At 38.8% G+C, this 15400-nt stretch overlaps 1 protein-coding gene across 7 annotated transcripts in view; it reads right to left on the bottom strand.

The window, feature by feature from the left end:
* The window catches only part of OLA1 (Obg like ATPase 1), a 90857-nt gene that overhangs the window by 56494 nt on the left and 18963 nt on the right, over positions 1 to 15400 (bottom strand). Inside the window, exon 1 of one of the 7 annotated variants that reach the window (XM_081845758.1) lies at positions 7448 to 7466. The exons of the other annotated variants lie outside the window; for them this stretch is intronic. The gene's annotated coding sequence lies outside the window, so the exon portion shown is untranslated. Of the gene's footprint in view, positions 1 to 7447; positions 7467 to 15400 lie in introns of those variants that run through there. 7 annotated transcript variants of the gene reach the window in all.

Genomic DNA, 15400 nt, shown 5'->3' with positions numbered 1-15400 from the left:
AGTTGAAATAGCAGTTCTGTAAAAAATACAAAAGAAAACCTATACAAAACAAGAAACTGGTTTCACAGCCGTTACCACCTAAAAGAAAGTACAATTTCTAGAGACAATGCAACAAATTGTATGTTACTATAAAACTGATGTGATACAAAGAGAATACAGTGGTACCTCTGGTTACGAACTTAATCTGTTCCGGAGGTGCAATCGTAACCGGAAACCGTTCTCAACCAGAGGCACGCTTTTGCCAATGGCGCCTTCGGCACGCAATTTCCACTCACATCCTGGGGCAAAGGTAGCAACCAGGAGCAACTACTTCCGGGTTAGCAGAGCTCGTAACCCGACGCATACGTAACCAGAGGTACCACTGCACAAAAAAAGGGTTATGAATATCAAATAAAGCCACATTTCACCAAGGTTTGCCATTCCCAGAATTGGCATAATATGATATAAATAAGAAATGGCTGCCAAATGGAGGCAAACCCCATAGGTTTCGCTGCAACCTGAGATATCTGTAATTTATTAGTCTTTTTATTCAGAAATGAGGATAAAAATAACTTTATTAAAGCAAATGTTTAAAGAAAAATCTGAGGATTCTTTCCAGTCCTGTAATATGATAGAACAAAATCTACTAACAGAAAACTTGCATGTTGTTTACAAATTAAGTGCATATTGATAAAAGACATAATTTTGGGGTTTAAAGGCACTGGTAAAACTATTACTTCAGAGATTTCCTTCATCATCTTTTCCCAAAATGTGTATACATGTTTACAACACCATCACATGTGCTAATAGCTTCCATCTTCATTACATCCCCTCACAACACATAGGGGAAACAAGTCTATTTATATGTGCAAGGTGGACTGGAGTCAAGAACCATCAACGTGTTATTTTTAAGAAGTTTTCTTGGATATTTGCAGAGACAGATCTAAAAGCGGGGTAAGCCACATCCCTCCATGCAAGGCTTTGTACAGTAACAGGCAATTATAATTCCTGTACACTTTGCACAAGCAAGTCCTGAGTTTGTACACTGAGAGTACAACTCTCAAATGCAAGAGCAATATTCTGCCTCTTGGAGGACACAGTCACAAGAGAATGAAGAAGGATTCAATGACTGATGTTCCTGTGACACAGACATAGAAAGCACAAGTTTTCTTCCTGTTTAGGCTCAAAATTCCTAAGCAGGCCCCCATTGAAACCATGGAACCATGCCTAATGTATGAAACGAAGAAATTATGTGAACATCTATAAAGGCCATCTTTATCTAACTAGGTGCAAGAACACCTTCCAACAACTGTTCAAGGAAATCATTACAGATTTTAATAAACCAAATAAGCAACTCAATTCCATTTGATCTGAAATCCCAGCTTTGCATGGGCCACACAGTAAGTCTGCCTCAAAAGAGTACTCTTGTAGTTCGTTTGACCCCTATCAGATAGCAAATTCCCTTTCTTGCATCATTGCCAGGAGCAAACATTTCCAGCATCCCACCTCACACCATCTCCAGTTTGTCTTCATCACTTTACTCCTTTGATCTTGATAAAATGTTGAGGAGCAGTCTCAATGACTGTGCATTCCTCCTCCTTTCCTTGCCCAATTCATGATTCACCTAAGCAGAACTTTTAAATAACCACAAATATTCAGCAACAACACTTTCTTTACACGGAGTTCTTTCCTTACTCTATGCAGCTTTATTCAGGGCCTTTTTCCCATCCTTAAGGACCACACCTCACCAACAGCACTTTTTTTCTCAATCACAGACTGAATTTTCTCTTTCTGCACTATAGTAAAAGCACCATGATCTTCTAAGACATTCTTAGCAGTCTACCTTGCTTCTCCCCACCCCCATATTTTAGTATGGCAAAATCTATCTACATTTTGTATGCACACTTTAAATTACAAGTTGCCTTCAGATATATTCTGCAATATGCACACTCTTCTGCCATTTCTTACACCGTCCATATGACAATTATTTCAAAACATCCAGAGATTTTGCCAGTGCTTATGTTATACCTGTCAAGATCTGATGACTCTATGTTATGTATTCCTCTGAACAGAACCACTACACTTAGTTACAGGCTATCATCAACCAATTCATTCTCTTGCTAAAATCAAGTCATCCAATTACTCCTTGACTAATCAAGGCTGTTTTGGCTTTTTCTTTTTTCAAAAGGTACTCAACAGCATAAACAGTTCACTTACAAGAAATGGAAAGGGGCTAATCAGCAGAATTATTGTTTTGCTGCTACAATTTGCAGTATTTAAATGCAGTTGCTGATTGGACTGAAAGTTTTATGATACAGCACAGGAAACTAGTTTGACTTAAATATGAAGGAGCCTGTGCTTTGTCTACTGGGAAAGTAATGCAGAAAACTAAAATAATATGTGCACCAATTCACTTTTGATATTTATGTCTCTAAGCAAACATGGAATAAATAACTGTTATGGTCCAATAGACAAATCTGCTCTTTCACATTTTTCTAAACATGTCCCTTTTACCTACCAATTTGTTTATTTCACTTTTATACTTTCATTAGAAAGAAACTGGTCTCTTTCTTTTGATACATTCTGTAGATGAAAAAATACCAATTCAGCTACAAAACATTAGCCTGCAATGTAAGTATACTGTAGCTTCTATATATACCTTGGGAAAGCTCAGCAACATAGGAGCCAACACCTAGGGGCCATGGGGCCTTGATCCCCCAATAAAATGTTTGAGGGGGCTGGGCCCCCACAAAGTTGATGGGCATTCCCATTCAAATTGTGTGTGGGCATTGCCTCATGTGATGCAGGGGTGAGGCTTACCTGGGCCACCACAATATTTTTCTCAAGTTGGCCCCCCTGCTTAGCGAGCATGAGGGATGAATTGCTCTCTAACAAACAAATGACCTGTAACCTGTGGCTATTGATGCAGAGACATAAGAGTTGCCTGGCTGGATATTTGGACTCTCACAGAAGGAGAAATGTGAAAATGAAACCACAAGGTGGGATCCAGAGGCAATCAAGCAGACCTCTGTTTGCACAGGAAGGATTTCCTGGCTTCTATTCTATTCCTCGTCCCCAAAAAAACACCCCACTTGATGCTCCACCTAAAATGGTGTAGGATGGGCTACAGGGGGCTGTAGAAGAATGGGAAACTGGAGGAATTTGGCAAGCCTGTACTGTACAAGTGCTTTTCTGATCATGCAAAAGACATCTAGATCCAAGCAGCATTCGAATTTGCCAGACTCCAGTAGCATTTTGCAACTGGCAACCGGTCTTTTGTGACTCGTTGGAGATGTCAGGTGTCACCCTTGAAGCCTAGCATCTCCACCTGCCTGGCTACAGTCAGCTGGTCTGCCGGGCACAATGGCAGCAAAAGACACACATCTTTTGCTGCAGAACTATCCACGCCAAACAGCTCTTCACTGCTCTGCCAGGTGAATCAGGTGTTTGGCAGGGTAGAGGTAGCAAAAGCCTCTTTTTCCTACCGTGCTACCCTGCTGACCACCTGATGCACCAGCAGCAGCAACAACAACAATAGGTCCCTAGACCTTTTGTTTTGGTGCCCACAACCTAGGTCCCAGGAGCCACATGGTTCCTAGCATTCCTACCCCCGTTTCTAATATTGGATTCAAGGCCTGGAAAGTATTTATGCAAGTTCTTTGCTCTTGCTTCAACTCTGCCAAAAAAGAGAAAAGCTCATTCTTGGTTTAATCAGGTAATAGGCAGAAAATACTGGCTAAGTGACCTGAACTACTTTCCCAGCATTTCTGTCCATTTTTGCTTTGGCTTCCTCTTGATGAAGCCAAAGTTATTCCCCCTAACTCATCAGTAATTAAAGGAAAAGGGACCCCTGACCGTTAAGTCCAGTCAGGGACAACTCTGGGGTTGTGGCGCTCATACTGGCCGAGAGAGTCAGCGTTTGTCCGCAGACAGCTTCCAGTAATTGGGAAAGATAAAACACTGGCTGCTCAGTCCAATTGCTAGTATTATGATGCACCTGTTCAATAAACTTTTTAAAACCTGCTCAAAACTTTCAATTGAAAGCAGGGAATGCCTTCTCTCAGCCTAACACACTATCTTCCCAGAATTGTTCGATAAAAGTATAGAATCTGAGACCAGAATAAACTTCGTGGGAGATAATATTGTGAAGTCAGAGTGGAAGTCTAGCTTTGATTCCATGACAATAAATTTCTATGTAAAGAGGATAACACATAAACATATGCTGAAAGAATTAAAAGTCAATTTATGCAATCTCTACTCCAGCATTTTGTAAGAATGAACATTTTTTTTCAGCTAGAGGCATGCATGTCAACAAGTTAAATATATAGCTGAAAAAGAAAATTCTCTTGACAAATGCCTTCGGGAGAATAATTTTTCAAATACTTTATAACTTTGGTTCTACAGTGCTTCATAAAACACTAACTAGTTGTAATCATTTGCAGTGTAATTGTGGACATTTATATGCTTTTCTTATGCACAGAACATAGCTATTAAGAGCTGAATGGTGACGGTGTGAAGTATAGGTTAGATTGGGTGAAATTAAAGCAAATTACTCAGGGATGTGGAATTCTGAAAATAGAAACAGTCAATGATTTGCAACCCTCTTGATGATCAGCTTCATAGAACCCTAAATGGCAAGAACTTACATATTTTAAAGTTAACTAGATATTTTTTTTCAATATTATGTATAAATATAGTTTAAACGAAAGTACTCAGTGACTTTGGAAATAATCATTTTGTTTGATTTACAAGTCCTGTTTAGAGTTTGTGCCACTAAAGCATATTTTAATTCTCATTTTTTCACTGGTTCTAATGAACTAGTAACTTATAGTGTGTGCAACCTATATATCTATATATCTATACACACACACGCACACATACAAACACACACATTTTATATGTAATGTACATACATTATACACAGACACACACACACACACACACACACACAGAGAGAGAGAGAGAGAGAGAGAGAGAGAGAGAGAGAGATATTATTCTAATGTTAACTGAAATTCTATTAGATTGTAATAACCTTTAGGGAGGATCAAGGGACCCAGCCAGTGACAAATAAGAAACACACAAGAACTAGGACAAAGGCTCTGACGTGCTTCCAAGTAAATATGTACTGTATAGGTTTGAGTGATAGCAATACTAGCTTACTCACCCACCCCATCTACCATCATCTTGCAAGGATCAGAGAGGATCTCTTTGTCCCAATTCCCCCTACTTTTATGAACGGTAAGACTAATAATATGCAAGTACTAAATTTATGTCAGAAATGCACTGCTGGTGAATGGGAAGAGCTTAGTCATCATGATAACTAACCCAGTTGTTCTCAAACCAGGGCAGGGCTAAAAGATAAAAATGCCTTCCTAATATGAAGTGGGGCACTAGCACAGGAGAACAATTTAGACCATGTGTGTATAAGTCAGAAGGAGATCCAAGATTTGCCAAAGTGTGTTCTCTAATCTCATTGGGATCATGGGCCTCTAATGGTCATTAGTTCAATTATCTCATATTGGAGATGAAGCAATAAGGTAGGGCACAGGAGCTATGCAGGGGGTAAAGTAGAGAGAGTAGAGTAACTGGATAATAATACCTGATTATGGGGAAGGGTTATCTAGCCATTTTGAAGGAGGGCACAAACTGAGTAAATTCTGCAATCATTGCAGGTGCATAGACATTGCATAGTGATCTGCTATGGAAGAGGAGCATTTTATTTTTAAGAAAGGGTGATGATTACTAAGAAATACGCTTTTCTTGCTGCTGAAACATCTGAAAAGGTTGATCCAGTCAATAGTGAATGGCCTAGCAAATTCAAGCAGTCTCAACCAGAACTACAGTTTTTGCATGTTGCAATTACCTAGTTATCAACTTTGCAGCCTAAATGGGACTGTTGAGAACATGATTGGAATCTGCCAATTAATCTGTAAAAGGAGATTTTGAAGTCTGGAAGATGCTTGCTTGGATCTTAAAATGTGAACAGCAAAAAGCTAACGGAAGAAAACTTTTCTATCTTTTCCTCACCCTGTGGTTCCCAAGTCTCCTGAAAAGCCTTGGTGGGGAGGCAGGATCTGCTACAGCCCCAAACCAGTAGGTGTCTCAATTTGGGCAACTACCCACTCTCCCCAGCAGCAATCCGCCCATGACTGATCCAACACATTGTTCACAGTGGGCTTTCCTCAGATTAGGGAAATTAAGTACAAGCTGTAATATTATGATAAAATATACAGAAAAATGCCAAGATGCCAAAGAATCTTACATACATCATCACCTTCTGTTAGTAACAGCATTATGTAACCATTTTGTTCTTTGTGTTTGTATTTTGGAAACAAAATTTTTAAAATAAAATAAAAGGTTGCTTGAAGCAGAGAAGAAGGGAAACTTTCTTTCCATAAATTTATTTCCTTCCCGTATTGTAGGATCCGTCACTACCTTTAATATCATTGTGAATTGGCATCCTTTATATATAGATTTGTTTTTGTTTCATATTTCAAGTCCTGTTTTTATACCTCATTGTCTGAATTTACACTTGTAAACTACCCAGAGAACATGTGTTACTGGACAATATACAAATTAAATAAATAAGTGAACGTTGGCAAGTCAGCTGTGTAAGGAACACAGGTCCATCCTTCCTGATAACAGCAAACTGGGGGCTTTGCTAGCTGAGGTTCTTAGCTTCTCCATCTTGAACAACAAGATGCCAAATAACCAAAAAGGTTTAAATCCTTGCTCAACACCCCAACTCAATTGTAGTCTACTTCTTCATAAGCAGAATGTAACCAGCGTACAGTGGTACCTCGCAAGACGAAAAAGTTTTCCGTTTTTTGAGTCGTTCCGCAAGACGAATTTCCCTATGGGCTTGCTTCGCAAGACGAAACGTCTTGTGAGTTCTTGCGAGTTTGTTTCCTTTTTCTTAAAGCCGCTAAGCCGTTAATAGCCGCTAAGCCATTAATAGCCGCTAAGCCGCTAATAGCCATGCTTCGCAAGACGAAAAAACCGCAAGACGAAGAGACTCGCGGAACGGATTAATTTCGTCTTGCGAGGCACCACTGTATTTCCTTGAAGGTCCAAGAACAATTGGGATTTGCTTGGTAATAGGGCTCATTCTAAATATTGTGTAGATCCTGAGTTACAATAAAATCACATTTTAGTAGTATTACAAATTTTTTTTTTAAAAAAGGGGGATTATGAATACCCCACCCAATGCACACACCATATTCCCTTCATTCATTTAAAAAGGATTTTTGCCCAGATGGATGCTAGAAGACCGTATTTCCACTTCTATCCACTTTACATGCCACATCCATCATGGAGCAAATTTCTGTCTTTAAAAAGGCTTCCAGATAAAGCAGTTCTGTTCTCCCGCATTTAGTTGACTATATTTTTACAAGCACCAGACTAACAAACTAAGATTGAGAAGCCATCTCATGCATATTGCTGTTGTCCCACATCATTCAGAACAAACCTTTTTAGATCTTTAACTACCACAGGAGTGCTGATTACACAGGCACCAGCAATTTCCTAACCAATGACCACCTGAACAATGATGTGTTCAGCTTCTCAGACCCTGAAGCCTTTCAAAGGTGAATCATTTCACAGTTTGGAACTAGATCGCCATAGCAACTTCCCTTTGAGGGTTTTAGAATCACCATCCAGTAATTCTATGATCATCAAGCTCGACCATTCCCAATGGTTCTTTTCACAGCAGATGGAAAAGGAAGCCTTGAAATTTTACAGTCTATTTCAAGCAATTCATCTGGCAGCCTATTAGAATTCAAAATATTTCGACCTTCAATCACAAAGCATGTTATCTGAAGCTGTGGTGATCTCAAGTCAAGACAAGCAGACATTTTAGTCTAATCATCCATGATGAGAAGAGACTGACAAAAAAAACTCTTAATTCAACCACCATCAAAATGCTTATTTTAACTGCATGCAAGTCTTTCAACAGGCAATGAAAACACACCATGCACCATTTTTATCACAATCATCTGTTCAAGGGAAATATGAATTCTGAATACTGACATGCATCTCTGCACTCTAAGCCTGCTTCTGTAAATGTTTCTTACAAACAGTAAAAAGGCTGTATTCATACTTTTCTTTAAAAACAAATGCATGGAAGCAAATAAATGAAAATTTCTATATACTAGATTTGGCTTAAAGCACTTAAAAAGAATTGAAATGATCAGTAAAATTCTGAAGGAGTTTGAATATGTGCCAGTAAAGTTTGTAAACTAAAGCATTAATAATGTTCCTAAGGCATTCCACATATTGGTTTGCTCCTGAAAAGCAACAATTTTTACTCTTAAGTACTGCAGCCATTACTAAAGCATTAAATGTGGTAGGTGGCACATTCTTAACATTTTAGTCCAACATTAATAAAATCTACACAACAAACTTCACCAGATTTTGCTTAATTATTGAGAAATCTGCATTTACTGCTTAATAAAAAAATAGTTTTAAATTTTTAAATGTTTAAATCTTAGAAAAATATACCAAGGACAAATGTAGAGAGATTCAAGTCCTAATATTTTTTTAAAACAAATTCAACAATAAACTATAAAATTTAATCACCCAGACTGAATAAGACCAATAAGGTTTAACCAGTAACTGCCAATAAAATGAAATTGGTTTGTTTCTAATTATTAGCTTATGTTTGGACTAATGTCTAAAACCCGTATTAATCTGCACTGCAAACAGACTTAGGCTGGTTCAAACAACCATTCAAGGCTTCATAAGCCACAGTTTGTTTATCTTACTCAGATTTAATAAGTCTAAAGGGAAGCTAAAGTAGTTTAACCACATGGGTCATGCCATGGTTTGTGAAGTTGGGTGTGACCACCTAGGCCAAGCATGGCTCTCTTGCAACTCCCCATCTCTCTTCTCACTGTGCACCAGCTTCTGAACCAAGATTTAAGATGGCACTAAGCCCGCGTTCACAATTATTTCCATAATGAGCAACTCTGGCTTAATGCTTGTCAGTTAATGAACCAGGCAAATAAGCCATATTTATGAAGCCTGGAATGACAGTCTGAACCAGGCCCTAGACTCACTTTGATACTATATTTTCTATGTGAGCCAGGCTGTGTTATATATGGCAAAAATGATCTGATTTTTCATATAGAATTTTCATATGAAGTTCCAGAGGTAGCCTATGATCCTTGATGTGGAAATTCCCTGTAAAACCACATGTAGTTACTGTGACATACAAATACTTTTGAATCATGGGCACAATTGTGGGAATTATAAGCAGCGATCATTCTTTGCTTACTGCTCTTGATTTGTTTTGGAGTTTAAAATCATAAGCTCAGGCTCAGATGACATATGTGATGTGCTCTGGCATGGCTAGGAGCAGAGAAGAAATGAAGCAATGACTTTTGAGAAGCATGCACCAATACACTTCCCATCCATATTAACAATAGTTAAACATTAACTATGGTTTAACATGATGTATGAACACAGTCAGCACACCTTATTCCCTTTTGTTTTATACTGTATATAGAAATCCATTTTTGCTTAAAATATGAAGCAGAATAAAGGTAAAGGGACCCCTAACCATTAGGTCCAGTCGTGACCGGCTCTGGGGTTGCGGCACTCATCTTGTTTTATTGGCTGAGGGAGCCGGCATACAGCTTCCGGGTCATGTGGCCAGCATGAATAAGCCACTTCTGGCGAACCAGAGAAGCACATGGAAATGCCATTTACCTTCCCGCCGGAGCGGTACCTATTTATCTACTTGCACTTTGATGTGCTTTTGAACTGCTAGGTTGGCAGAAGCAGGGACCCAGTAACGGGAGCTCACCCCGTTGCGGGGATTTGAACCACCAACCTTCTGATCGGCAAGTCCTAGGCTCTGTGGTTTAACCCACAGCGCCACCCGCATCCCATCAAGCAGAATAGGATGAACCAAAAGGTCAAGAGCACAAACAGAACTGTGTTCAATAGGCCACAACTTTACAGGGGCACTCCAATATTGCAGACAGTCTGTAACTCTTATCTATTAGTCACCTGTAACTATTACCTAATAGTCACCTATTAGGAAACCCAGGAGAAGGTACCATTTTTTTGTTTACCTCTTCTGCAACCACCTAAATCTCACTGATGTGCTAAGACACCGTCAACAATCCAGAAAGCTATTACAATTATTTCAAAACATACAGTAATGGAAGAAGAAAGAAAACAATATTCACTAGTTAATTAATAGTATAAAAAAACTTCACTTAGCAGAGGGCCAATGATGTTATAAAATATATGGATATTTTCAATTTACAAATGGACAGAATTTCGCTTATGGAAAATCTACTTGTTAGGGAATTGAGACTTGGGCTGCAACCCTAAATCCTCTTACCTGGGAGTAAGCTCCAATTAATTCAGTAGGACTTACTTCTGAGTAGACATAGTTAGGAATGTACTGTTGATCTCTGAACTGCCTATTGTATAAGAAACTATGGAAGAAACAGACAATGTGCTGCTAGGGTATAATTTCTGGGGTAAAACATCACCAGCCCCTTTGCTACCAGCAGCAACACTCACAGTGCCTTATTCTTATATACATGCCCCATTTCACTCCATGTAAAGTAGCAGAAAAGTTAATACATGGAAATATCAAAATAATTTTTCTAGAAATATTGATGACTGCACGTGTTTTTTTAATAGGAAAATCAGATTCTCCTTATTTGGCAGTGGTGAAGAATATTTGAACAAACAAAACAAAACAAGGAGGCCAATACAATGTATGTAACAAGGTTGTTTACGTTTTCCATTCTTGCTTACTTTTTGGAAGCTACTTTCTTAAATAAAATATTTTAAGGTCTTAGTTTTAAAAAATCTCAAAGCCACTCTCTGCAGATGTATCTTCAATCTCAATTGCAAAATTAAAGAACTTGCAATTGTTCGCATAATTCATTGTTCTCATAATTCTGAGACATACATTGCTGCCCCACACAAATAGTACACAAATGTACACTGAAGCTAGCAGTTCTATATATTTATACAAACTTTTTCTTCTTCCACCACATTTGCCAGCATCCGCCGGATTTACTTCTACAAGTACCGTAGATGACACTTTTACCACTGTAACATCACACTAAGCACACCGCAAAAATAGGGAGAAACTATAGGAAATTGTACTCACATATGCTTAAAGCTTCCAACTAGTTTCAGGTTGTCATTTAGAAAACAATCAAAACAGGTAGTAACCTTGTTTGCATGCTCCTTTTAGGGTCTAATCACTGAAATCCTGTAGCGCTTTAGTGAACAAAATCACTGTGGGGGTTGTCAGGTCAATTCAGTTTGAAGGTGTACCTTTACCTTACTAAATGTACTTACACTGTACTTTCAGTTTGTAACAATAGCCTTAAAGAAGCCTAACAGCAATACTTTAAAAGGTTTCTTTAAAAATCAACAATAATTTGCTTGAAGATAGCAATTCTGTTCCATTAACACTCAAAGCTATTGTAGTTTTAAAATACAAAGGTAAAATGTAGTCTTCCACTCCCACCACCTTTCTGGCAGCCAGTGCCACCCTAGTAGCTGCTGGGCAGCTTAATGGGTTAATTTACTAAACAGCAGTTTTAGAACCAGATTTAGTGTGCAATGCCTTCCACTTTCCAGCTTCAACTATTGCCTTTGATTATGTGGGACTAATGGCACTGCCCTACACTGCTCCTGACCATCGTCACCAGTTATGCTAACCATCACTGGAAGATTCAATTTCTGCTGTTTGGAGTTTTGTAGCATCTTGGCAATTCTCTTCCTACACACTGTTGCTGACCATTATTACTGATCATCTCCAGCAAATTATGGGGCAGATGAAAAACATCAATGCAAGAGGGCGCTGGTTTCCCTTTCCGACTTCCACGACCAAGAAAGCCAGAATACCTACTTCCTACTTCCACTACCAAGAAACCTGCTGGATATGCCTATGCCATAAAGCAAATCCAGAAACAATTCAATAAGTTGGTAACTTCCAAGCATGCTACATAATCCCCCACACAGAAGATTGGCCTGCAAGAGGGACATATGTTAGCAACTGAACTGATACATGTCATATTCCGCACACTGGGGGAGGACAGAATCAACCTTGTTTTGTAGAGCTTTGGATTCCGAAATACACAAATGCTTACTCACACAAGCACCTTCTGCAACCTGCAATGATTCTCAGGACTCACATATAAAGCCTCAAAATCTTATGCTAGTATAGGGCAACTGTTTAGGCCTGCTGGAGGCTTGCTTTTAGCCAAGGTCAGCCTTCCTCAACTTGGTGTCATCCAAATGCTGTGGACTTCAACTCCCATCAGCTCCAGTCAGCACTGCCAATGATCAGGGATGATGGGAGCTGTACTCCAAAACTTCTGGAGGGCATCAAATTGGGGAAAACTGGCCTAGATTCTCCACTTCCCCTACAAAAAAATTGTTCTTAGCTTCTTATTTGACTGTATCTCATTAAAAAGATATCAGAACAAACTTGTAGAAGATCCTGATCATTCAATTTCATGCTTAGGGACATAAGAATGTAGGAATCCACCTTATGTTGAGTCAGACCATTGTTCCATTGAGCTCAGTACGGTCTACACTAACTGGTAGCAGATCTTCAAGGTTTCAGATAGGGGTGTCTCCTAGCTATACTTGGAGATGGTGAGGAAGAAGCCTCAGACCTTGATATGCAAGGCAGATGTCTACCACTGAGCTACATTCCTTCTCCATTGTTGAATGCTTTCACTTGAGACACTCTTGGGCAGTGTTAGAAACTGAGATATGAAAGCTAGGAACTAAATGGCACCTTAAACCTAGGTTATGGGCGCAACAACGGAATGTCTAGGTGCACTTTTTTATAACAAGAATTCAAAGCTAAAAATGAATGAACTGCAGCTAAAATATTGTGTTCATTTTTCACATGGTCTAGTCCGTCCCCTCCCCACACCCCTAATATTCTTAAGAGGGTATCTTCTCCAGTTTTCAGAGAGTAGCTGGAAGTCGGGAGGCAGAAAAAGGTCCTCCTTTCCTTCCACTCTGCAGTTTTAATCTGATATCTTAGGTGCAGTACTGTGCCCAGAGCTCAGAAACTGCTCACGCTAAGGAAATTCCCTGTCACAAAATGTACCTAGAACAATGGGGATTTTTGAATGCTGATCTTGGGTTTTCCTCTATATTTCTGCTTTCTAAAGAAATGTTCTCTGGAGAAACCAGTTCAATTTCAGATTATTCTGGCAAGTCAGAAAAGATTCTTCCAAGCTGTATGTATTTTTAAAAATTATGTGGCAAAACATTTTGGCTTCCACCTTCATCAGCTGCTGTGATGAAGATGGAATGCTCAAACGGGCTTCACTTGCTGATGCTAAGTGATACTAGTATTATCTTCCTGCATGTACACACTGGACACATTGGCACCACATGGCCCCAGTCTGACGTTTTCCCTCTTAACCAAAATTGTTAGATCTGTTAGCACCTTTATAGCAGTTACTGATATGCCTGACAGTCTGTGTTTCTCAGAACTGAAATGTTTTAACAACTGATTGCTCGACATTTTGTCAAAATTGCAGATTTGTGGTTTCTAACACGTGTGCATAGGTCAGTTGTAGTTTTACCTATGTACTGGATATGACATCTTTTTTTTTTTTTTTTTTTTTGCACTCAATAGAGATTATACTGCAGGACCTGCAAGTGATATTCTGCTTGATGTAGTATGTCCTACCTGTCCTGGTGCTTTTGAAAGTAGCTGTTTCCATGAGATGCAAACAGGTGATACAGTATTTAGTGTTACAAAGATGAGATCCAGGAATGTTGTTAAGTGGATTCAATAAAGCTCTCACTGATAGTCTGCATGCATTTAGTTGGAGGCTGGCAAAATGCTGTTACCAGGAGGCTTGTTGACAGCTTTAGCATGACATTCAGAATTTGCTAACCAGGGGTATCTTTCTCTGATTGCCAGACAATGGAAGATATATGGAAAGCTACCACAAATGGGAAACATTCTTTGCTTACTGACACCTCATTTTGATGGAGGAGGTTTTCTCTACACACAATGGAAGCCCAGTGGATCAATTACATGTGTTGCAATCAATTACATGTGGATATGTAGAAGGTGCTCTTTAAGTCCAACGATCCTTTTTTGATATTTATCTTTGTTGTTGCAAATGCATTTGATTCCAAGAGCCAAGCTGTGTAGACAATGTTTTTCTTTACTTGTTTTGGATGGGAGGATTTTCAATCTAGATAGGTGTACACACACCCACACCCACACCCACACCCACATATATATAAAGAATTGCAAAGTTTGGAGGTACAGCAGACAGAGTCACTTAGCATAGAGCTGCACCTGGTACATGAGCCCAATTGTCCTTAAGGGACTAGCACAGTTCTAATGTTATACACTATAACTACTAACCATGTTGTGAAACATTATACAATCCCCCTTGAAGTATAAATTACTTCATTTTATTATAGATCTCAAAATCACTTAAAAATGCTCTTAGTTTGCCATTTTAAAAAAATATAGGGAATAAAAGACTAATCATAAATAAATGAACTTTTTAATGAGCATGAAAAGCTTTCCGTACTAGCAGGGGGAAAAGCACTTCTTCAAGGGACCTGTCATGTTAAAGCAGTAGTCAATAGCTGCATACAATCAGTAAACAAATTCAGCTCTATGAAAAAAAAGAACTACATCACCGTTTAGTGGCTGCAATTTAGATTATTCTAGCGTGTAATACTTTAATTGTATAAAACAAAGCTGGTGTCACAAACACAAAAGAACTTCTTGCAAAGCAAGCACCACAAGTAATTTTTATGCTGCCACTGATGGCTGACAAGTGATGAGCACTTTGTTCAAATTTATACACTTATGCATCGAAGGCAACAGGTGGCTTGTAAAAAGAAACACTGAAAAGAACTGTTTTAACCCATTCAGAGCAGCATTTTTACAAAATGATTTATTAGATCACCTACAAAGTCTCCAACAGCCAAACACTCAACATGTTAGTTTGATAGACTTACAAAGTAAAGCAAAATTATTTAAATGAAACCAGTACAATAGCACTGACATTTAAAATCAAGCTTAGAGCTGGAATATGCAAGTATTAGCTACCTAATGCTGAAATATAAAATGTATGAAGCTAAAATCTAGTGCAATAAAGTAAATAAATCATATGGTATCATGACTATTCAATGTGAGTGAGCACTTTAGTAGAAGGTATTCTCCTAGGCATTATAATAAAACCAGGAGAGAATCAGTGGGGCACAATTATCTCTGGGTACAAAGTCTATAGGAAGGACAGGGAATGGCATGCTGGAGACAATGCTACTCTGCACCATCGAAGAGGACATAGTGTTCAAGGAGCTGAAAATCCCAAAAGGGGTAGATTTCACCACAGAATAGATGCGAGTGGCACACCAAGTCCCAAGAGTAGCTTAGGAAAGA

The sequence above is a fragment of the Podarcis erhardii genome (genome assembly GCF_964252035.2).
Source record: "Podarcis erhardii genome assembly, chromosome: 1".
Lineage (NCBI taxonomy): Eukaryota > Metazoa > Chordata > Lepidosauria > Squamata > Lacertidae > Podarcis > Podarcis erhardii.
This window is presented reverse-complemented; position numbering and strand designations above follow the sequence as displayed.